Below are 7,855 nucleotides of genomic sequence, written 5' to 3'. Positions count from 1 at the left end.
ACAACCCACCGGGTTTCTCCACAATGTGTATTCTCTGTCGAAGTGACAGGTGGCTGCTACTGCTTTATGACCAACACTTTGTGGTACACTGGTGTATTGGTCTTAGCTCAATTCTGCTCCTCTGATCTAAAATATCTATTCATAAAATGCCTTCACTTTTACCCACCAAGGGACTTCTACCGTCTTGTTGGTGATCCACATGCCACTGCTCACCAACATTAAGGTGGCACTGGACAAATTGTGCTCAGCTCTCAGCTCTCCTCAGACAGCAAACTCTGATGCCCTATTCACCATCGCTGGGGATTTCAATCAAGTAGATTCAGGAAAGTAGTCTCCAGATACCACCAGCAGGTCTCTTATTCCAGACCATCAAGCATGCCTACCACTTCATCCCTCACCCTCAATTCAGCCAGTCCAATCTTTTGTCTGCTGACTGAAAGAGCATTAACGCAGTGCTGTGAGGAGGCTGAGATTCTGATCCAGGTCTGCCTTGGGATTATTTATTTTATTTAGAGATATAGCTCAGAAAGAAAGCTTTTGGTATGCTGGCCTACACTTGGTGGACATGAGTTGAGAGTTGAGAGTTAGGGGGCAAAAGTTTAGGGGTAACATGAGGGGGAACTTCTTTACTCAGAGAGTGGTAGCTGTGTGGAACGAGCTTCCAGCAGAAGTGGTTGAGGCAGGTTCGATGTTGTCGTTTAAAGTTAAATTGGATAGATATATGAACAGGAAAGGAATGGAAGGTTATGGGCTGAGTGCAGGTCGGTGGGACTAGGTGAGAGTAAGAGTTCGGCACAGACTAGGAGGGCCAAGATGGCCTGTTTCCGTGCTGTAATTGTTATGTGGCGACCCACTTTCTGGCACCCACGAACCGGCTCACGAAACAGCGCACGCAGGCAGAGGGCCGGCAGCAAAAAGGGCGCCAGGCCATCTTCACCAGCAGGGGGAAAATCCCGCGCGCAGAAAGGGTCTGGGAATATGCATTCCCCACAGTAGTCCCGCCCAGGGAGGGCGGGAACGGGAAGGCTTTAAAGCAGGCCGCGAAGTTTGAATAAATCTCTTTCATCGCAACTCTAACTCACCGACTCCGTGTGGTTATTCTAGCGCTGTGTGTAGCACATCGCTACAGTTATATGGTTATAACAGGCTGTCCTGGGCCACTGAACCACAATGCCCAGCAACCCACCTATCTACAGCCTAATAACAGAACAATTTACAATGACCAATCAACCACCTGGGATCAATAACGTACTTATTATTATTTTAAAATTATTATTATTAACCTACTAACAGGTACATCTTTGGCCTGGGGGAGGAAATCCACGAAGTTCAAGTGCAGACAGGGATAATGTACGAACCTGTTACTGACTGCTCTATAATTGAACTCTGAACTCTGGAAAACCTGCACTGTAATAGCGTAACGCTAACGGCTGTGCTACGGTGACACCCCACTGATGATGGACTACAATATACGCTAGACCAGCCTGAATGAGAATACCTTGGTCATCACCAGTTAGATCTAGAAATGTGTTATTGTCTGCGTTCCAATGAGTTGATCCTCACCAGAAACGTTGGATGAACAGAGAGATCCTCTCTCTGCTTAAGTCCTGATCTGAGGCTTTCAGGACAGATGACTCCATAATTGTACAAGAAAGCTAAGTATGATCTCTATAAAGCCATCAGGGAAGCTAAGGGAGCCTTCAAACAAGTTGGAGGCTCAATTTAATCAGGTAGATGATAGGTGTGTGACTGTGACTTGCCCAGACTATAACCTCTGGAGTGATTTCTGGCAGTGAATCACCTCCACTGAATGAGCTCAATGCTTTTTATGTCTATTTTGAGCAGGTAAACAAGTAACACACCCCTCCCCCTCCACCGGCCCTGCCTCCCATCATGACCAAAGTAACACATTTTGGATAAGGCCCTTTTCACTTGGAAAACTAAGGGAATAATAACTTTTTCAGATTTGTTTTTGGGGGGACTGTTTCATGTCTTTTTCTCAGTTGGTGGATAAATATGATTTATCTAATGTACACTTTTTTAGATATTTACAAATTAGGAATTTTTTATGTGGTTTGTTGCCAAATTACCCTTCTGCTTATCCACCTAATATGACAGATGCTCTCTTTCAGTTTAAACCATTTCAAAAAGGGTTGATAGCTATAATTTATAAAAGGTTATTGAACTCACGAATGATATTTAATGACATAATTAAACATGCTTGGGAATCAGAATTTCAAGAGTCATTTTCAGATAATCAATGGAGTAAAGTTTTTCATTTGGTTAATAACTCATTTACAAATGTTTGTACTTGTGCCCGTCATTCCTTGATACAGTTCAAGGTAGTGCATTGGGCCCATGTGTCAAAGGATAATTGTACAAGAAAGCTAAGTATGATCTCTATAAAGCCATCAGGGAAGTATTTTTTCCAATATCAATCCTATTTGTGATAGATGTAATAGTGAGGTGGCCACTTTAACTCATATATATTGGTCTTGTATAAAGCTAGATAACTTTTGGAGAAATGTTTTTAAAATGCTAACAAAAGTCTTGGATCTGGATCTACAACCTAATTTGCTTACGGCAATTTTAGGGATTATCCCATTTGAAGCAGGAAATATTCCTGTTTCTGCTCAACGTATGATATCCTTTTCAACTTTATTGGCTAGGAGAGCCATTTTAATGAAGTGGAAGGATTCTAATCTACCCATGGTCTTTTATTGGCTTTCCTCCATTATGTCCTGTTTATGTTTAGAGAAAATAAGAAGTTGGACATTTGATACATCCTTTAATTTTGAGCAAATCTGGCGACCTTTCATCCAATACTTTCACTTAAATACTTTCATTTAAATTGATTTATTACTCTTCCAAATTTTTTTCGAAGTTTTAGATTTGATCAGAAAGTCTTTTTTTTTGGTCGTATCCTCAAAATGGACTGCTCAGTCCCTTTTTTTGTGTTTCTTTTGTTTTATAGTGTAGTGGATTTTTTTCTTCATTTAAAATTTGATGTTTTTTCCTTCCTTTTCATGAATTGATAAGAGGAGAATCGCTGGTTTCTTTTTTTATCATATATTTTACACTAGCTTAACAATATGTATGATTTTGATAATGTCTATCTTAATCTCGGTTTGTATTGTTATTGATATATATATATTTGAGATAATTCTCCTCTTGTTTGTACTTATGTTTCTTTCAAATCAATAAAAAGACTAATAAAGAAAAGAAAGAAAGGAACACACCACTCCCCCTCCACTGGCCCTGCCTCCCACCATGACCAAAGTAACACACCCCTCCCCCTCCTCTGGCCCTGTCTCCCACCCAGTGGCGTATCTAAGGTATGGCAGGTATGGCACGTGCCCTGGGCACCAGTTGAAGGGGGGCGCCACTGAGCAGTTTCTACTAAAGTCAGACAAGCCATCCTCAGATAGTGAAAAAAGAATTTTCTTCAGATATATGATCTGTCTTTGATTACCATGGGTGAGAAGCACTAGGATGGCCTTATTTCAGAGCATTGTGTAAGAAGATGATGAAACGTTTCTTCACGAAGAAGAAGGAAAGTGGAGCTGAAGGACAGAAGAGACGAAAATTGGAGGCAGAGGAAGCCAAGAAGTCGAGCAAGTTCTTCATGCCCTTCCTTGAAAAGCCCAGAACAAATAGTTTGACACGTTCCATGGAGTCACCTGCACCTGCTACAAGTTTGTTAGAATCCGAAGGTGAATCAAGCACAAATGCGTCACAAGCCGAGGAGGAAGTCAAGTCAGATAAATCAGAGTATGACGAGATTAAGAGTGAGGCTGCCACAGAGAACATGGACATGACAGGAGGGGAAGACGACGGTGGTGGTGGTGATGTTGAGTTTATTGACGAGAATTTACCTGACGACACTGAACCTGGTGAACTGGATGGTCTCAAAGAGCCTCGAACTGTCATACCAGAAGTGATTGAACAGCATAACATTGGACTTCTGAAGTTCAACAAGGACACTGGAAAAGCAATTCTGTCTGACGCATTGAGAACAGAAATAATAAAGCTGGGTTCTAAATACTTCCAGAACAGTGAGGGGCCTTTCCTACCAACAAATAACCAACTCAATGAACAAAACTTGGTTCAAGAGGAAATTGGGAAATGGTTGTGGTGAGGAAGTGACTCGCTCATGGCTGTTCTATTCCCCTTCTAAAAAGTCTACATTTTGTATCTGTTGTCTTCTCTATTCCCGGTCAGACCATCAATCCTCATTGGAGCAGGAAAGTGGATTCAACCAGTGGAAAGCACCTGAAAGGATTAGTGTTCATGAAAATGCCAAGAATATTGAAGTTGAAAGATGTCAGAGACGAAAGAAATGAATGGCTGATGAGAACTCGAGAGACGCTGGGTTAACAGCTAAGGAGGAAATGGAAAGAGTCATGAAGGGAACACTCGACCGTCTTCACAGAGAAATGGACGGAAGGTTCGCTCGTTTGCACGACACTGACACCAAGTTTGGGTTCCTTCTCGATGTCAAGGGACTGTGTTACGGTGCCAATAGTAATGACCCAAAGAAGAAGTGCGAAAATTTGGGCAAATTGTACAGCTCTGATGTTGATAGACAGCAGCTATATGAAGAAATTTTGGATTGCAGAATGTTGCTATCAAGGTGGGTCAACAGGAAAATATCAAAACCTGAAGAGCTTCTTGAATTTATTGTTCAGTATGGAGATGAGAGCATCTTCCCCAATCTTCGCATTGCTAGTCAGATAATGCTAACCATCGCAGTTTCCATCGCCAGCTGTTAGAGATCATTCAGCAAGTTAAAACTAATACTTTCGTATTTGAGAGCCTCTGTGGGTCAAGGCAGACTCTGATCTTGCTCTGCTGAGTGTAGGAAGAGAAGAAACTGAAAAAACTGACTTTGACTCATCTTAGATCAATTTGCATCAGTGAAAGCAAGGAAGGTGCAGTTATAATTTTCATGTAGTGCCATAATTTGTTAATTAGAAGATTAACGAGCTTGACTTGTATTTTTGAGCTGAATTATGGTAAAGTTATTTAAAAGGTGGGTGTCAGATGTTTGGACAGGGGCACAGTTTCAGTGCTTGCCATAGGTGCTATTTTCTGACTGCTCCCACCATGACCAAAGTAACATGCCCCTCCCCCTCCACTGGCCCTGCCTCCCACCATGACCATTCCTTTGGTTTGACAGATGATGCAAGAACTTGGGAGCCTAGATGCCCAGTCGCAAGACTAACTTCTTCCCCATTGCTATCTGACTCAAAGTGATGGAGTGCCAGCAAGTAGCTGTATGTGCATTCCGGAGTTTGGTGTTCAGTTTGGCGGAGATTGCATGTTCTCCCCATTGAACTTGCTTGAAGCTCCTCCAGGTAATCCGGTTTCCTCCCACAGTCAATGTACTGGTTAATTAGTCATTGTAAATGTCCTGTGATTAGGCTAGTGTTAAAAAAGGTGGGTTGCTTGGCAGGGCAGTTCATTGGCATAGAAGGGCCTGTTCCATGTTGTATCTCAAAATAAATAAAAATTAAATAATACAGCATGGAAACAGGCTATTTGGCCCAGCTTAACCATGCCAGCCCTGGTGCTAGCCCCACTTGCTTGCAGTTGGCCCACATCCCTCTAAACCCCTCCTAACCCTTTTAAATGTTGTTATTGTACCTTCCTCAATCACTTTCTCTGGTACCTCAGATCTCTTTTAGATCCTTCACCTCTCAGCTTAAACATATGTCCTTCAGTTTTGGTTCCCCTTCTATACTCTATCTATACACTTCATGACTTTATACACAGCTATAAGGTCAACTCTCAGTGTTCTGATTGATACAGGCCAGCATGCAAAGGATTTCTTCAACCTGTCTAGCTGTGATTAGTGCATTGCTCATCCATGGTAGCAATATGGGTAGAAAGCATCGTGAAAAAGGTGCTTTAGCACTCTGGCCTTCATCAGTCAGGGCATTGAATATGGGGGTTGGGACATTATGTTGCTGCTGTATATGTCAATCACTGGTAAGGCACACTTGGAGTACAGTGTACAGTTTTGGTCACCTTATTATGAGAAAGGTACAGTATTGGGAAGGATGCCGACAGGGAGACATTCACTAGGCTAGATCTTTATTCTTTGGAGTGCAAGAGAATGAGTGTTTTTCCAAAATATAGATTGAGAGGTTTATAAAGTCACAGAGAGCATAGATAAGATGGATGGTGCCAGTCATTTCCCCAGGGTAGGGTAGTCCACAACTAGGGGTATAGATTTAGGGTGAGAGGGGAAGGATTCAAAGGAGACTTTTTCACACAGAGGATGGTGAGTACATGGAACAAGCTGCCAGAGGAAGTGGTTGGGACTGGTACAATAGTATCACTTAAGACTCACTTGGTATGTGGTGTGGTGGGGTTTAGGATTTGGGCTAATGGGGAGGAGCTGGTAGGGCACTCTTGTCAGCCTGGAAATGTTAGGCCTAGGAGGCCATGCCTGTGCTATTTTGCTTCACGACACAGGTTAAAGTTTTAGATCGAACTTTGTCTGAGTTTGGAGCTATTAGACCGGATCTTAAAGAGGTTGATTGGTTGGGACTGTTTGGCGATAGAGTGATGATTGGTTAGTGTGAGCCTTTTAAAAACGTGGTATCAAGAGTACCGGGGCAGCATGTTCCGACTAGGTTGAAGGGCAATATTGGCACATTACTTGGAGATACAGTGTGGCCCTTCCTGTCCAGCAAGTCGTGCCTCTCAGCATCCCAGCTATTTAACACTAGCCTAATCACAGGACAATTTACCAATTGACCAACTAACCGGTATGTCTTTGGACTGTGGGAGGAAACTGGAGCACCCGGAGGAAACATACACAGTCGCAGGGAGAATGTACAACCTCCTTACAGAGGGTGCCAGAATTGAACTCTGAACTCCGATGCCCCGAGCTGTAATAGCATCGCACTAACCGCTACACTACCTTAGTGCCAGTTCCACTCAAACTACAGCTGCTCCAAAATGGCCGATCACCACTTTCACATCTCCTTCCTTGTGGTGCTGTCATATTCCTGGGATCAGAACTCTACCTCTTCCATTAGTGTCACTTCAGGCATGGTCCTGGAGGACAGGAAAATTGCAAGTGTTACTCCACTCTTTAAGAAGGGAGGAAGACAAAAGAGAGGAAATGATGGGCTAGTTAACCTAACTTCAGTGGTTGGGAAAGTGTTGGAGTCCATTATTAAGTATGAGGTTTCAGGGTATTTGGAGACTAATGATAAAATAAGTCAAAGTCAGCATGAGAAGTCAAGAAAAATCTTGCCTGACAAACTTGTTGGGATTCTTTGAGGAAGTAACAAGCAGGGTGGAAGTAGGAAAGGCAGTGGATGTCATTTATGTGGATTTTCAGAAGGTATTTGATAAGGTGCCACACACGAGGCTGCTGAACAAGATAAAATCCTATGGTGTTACAGGAAAGATACTGGCATGGATAGAGGAATGGCTGACAGGCAGGATGTAGCAAGTGGGAATAAAAGGGGCCTTTTCTGGTTGGCTGCCAGTGACTAGCGATGTCCTCAGGGGTCAGTATTGGGACCACTACTTTTCACATTGTTTGCCAATGATTTGGATAACGGAATTGATGGCTTTGTGGCAAAGTTTAAGTATGATACGCAGATAGGTGGAGGCTTAGGTAGTGCTGAGGAAGTTATACGATTGCAGTAGGACTTAGACAAATTGGAAAAATGGGCAAAAAAGTGGCAGATGGAATACGATGTTGGGAAATGTATCATAATGCACTTTAGTAAAAGAAACAATAGTGCAGACTATTATCTAAATGGGGAGAAGGTTCAAACGTCAAAGGTGCAGAGGGACTTAGGAGTTCTCATGCAAGACTCCCAGAAGGTTA

Source organism: Mobula hypostoma, chromosome 8, assembly GCF_963921235.1.
Source record: "Mobula hypostoma chromosome 8, sMobHyp1.1, whole genome shotgun sequence".
In the NCBI taxonomy this organism is placed as follows: Eukaryota; Metazoa; Chordata; class Chondrichthyes; order Myliobatiformes; family Myliobatidae; genus Mobula; species Mobula hypostoma.
This window is presented reverse-complemented; position numbering follows the sequence as displayed.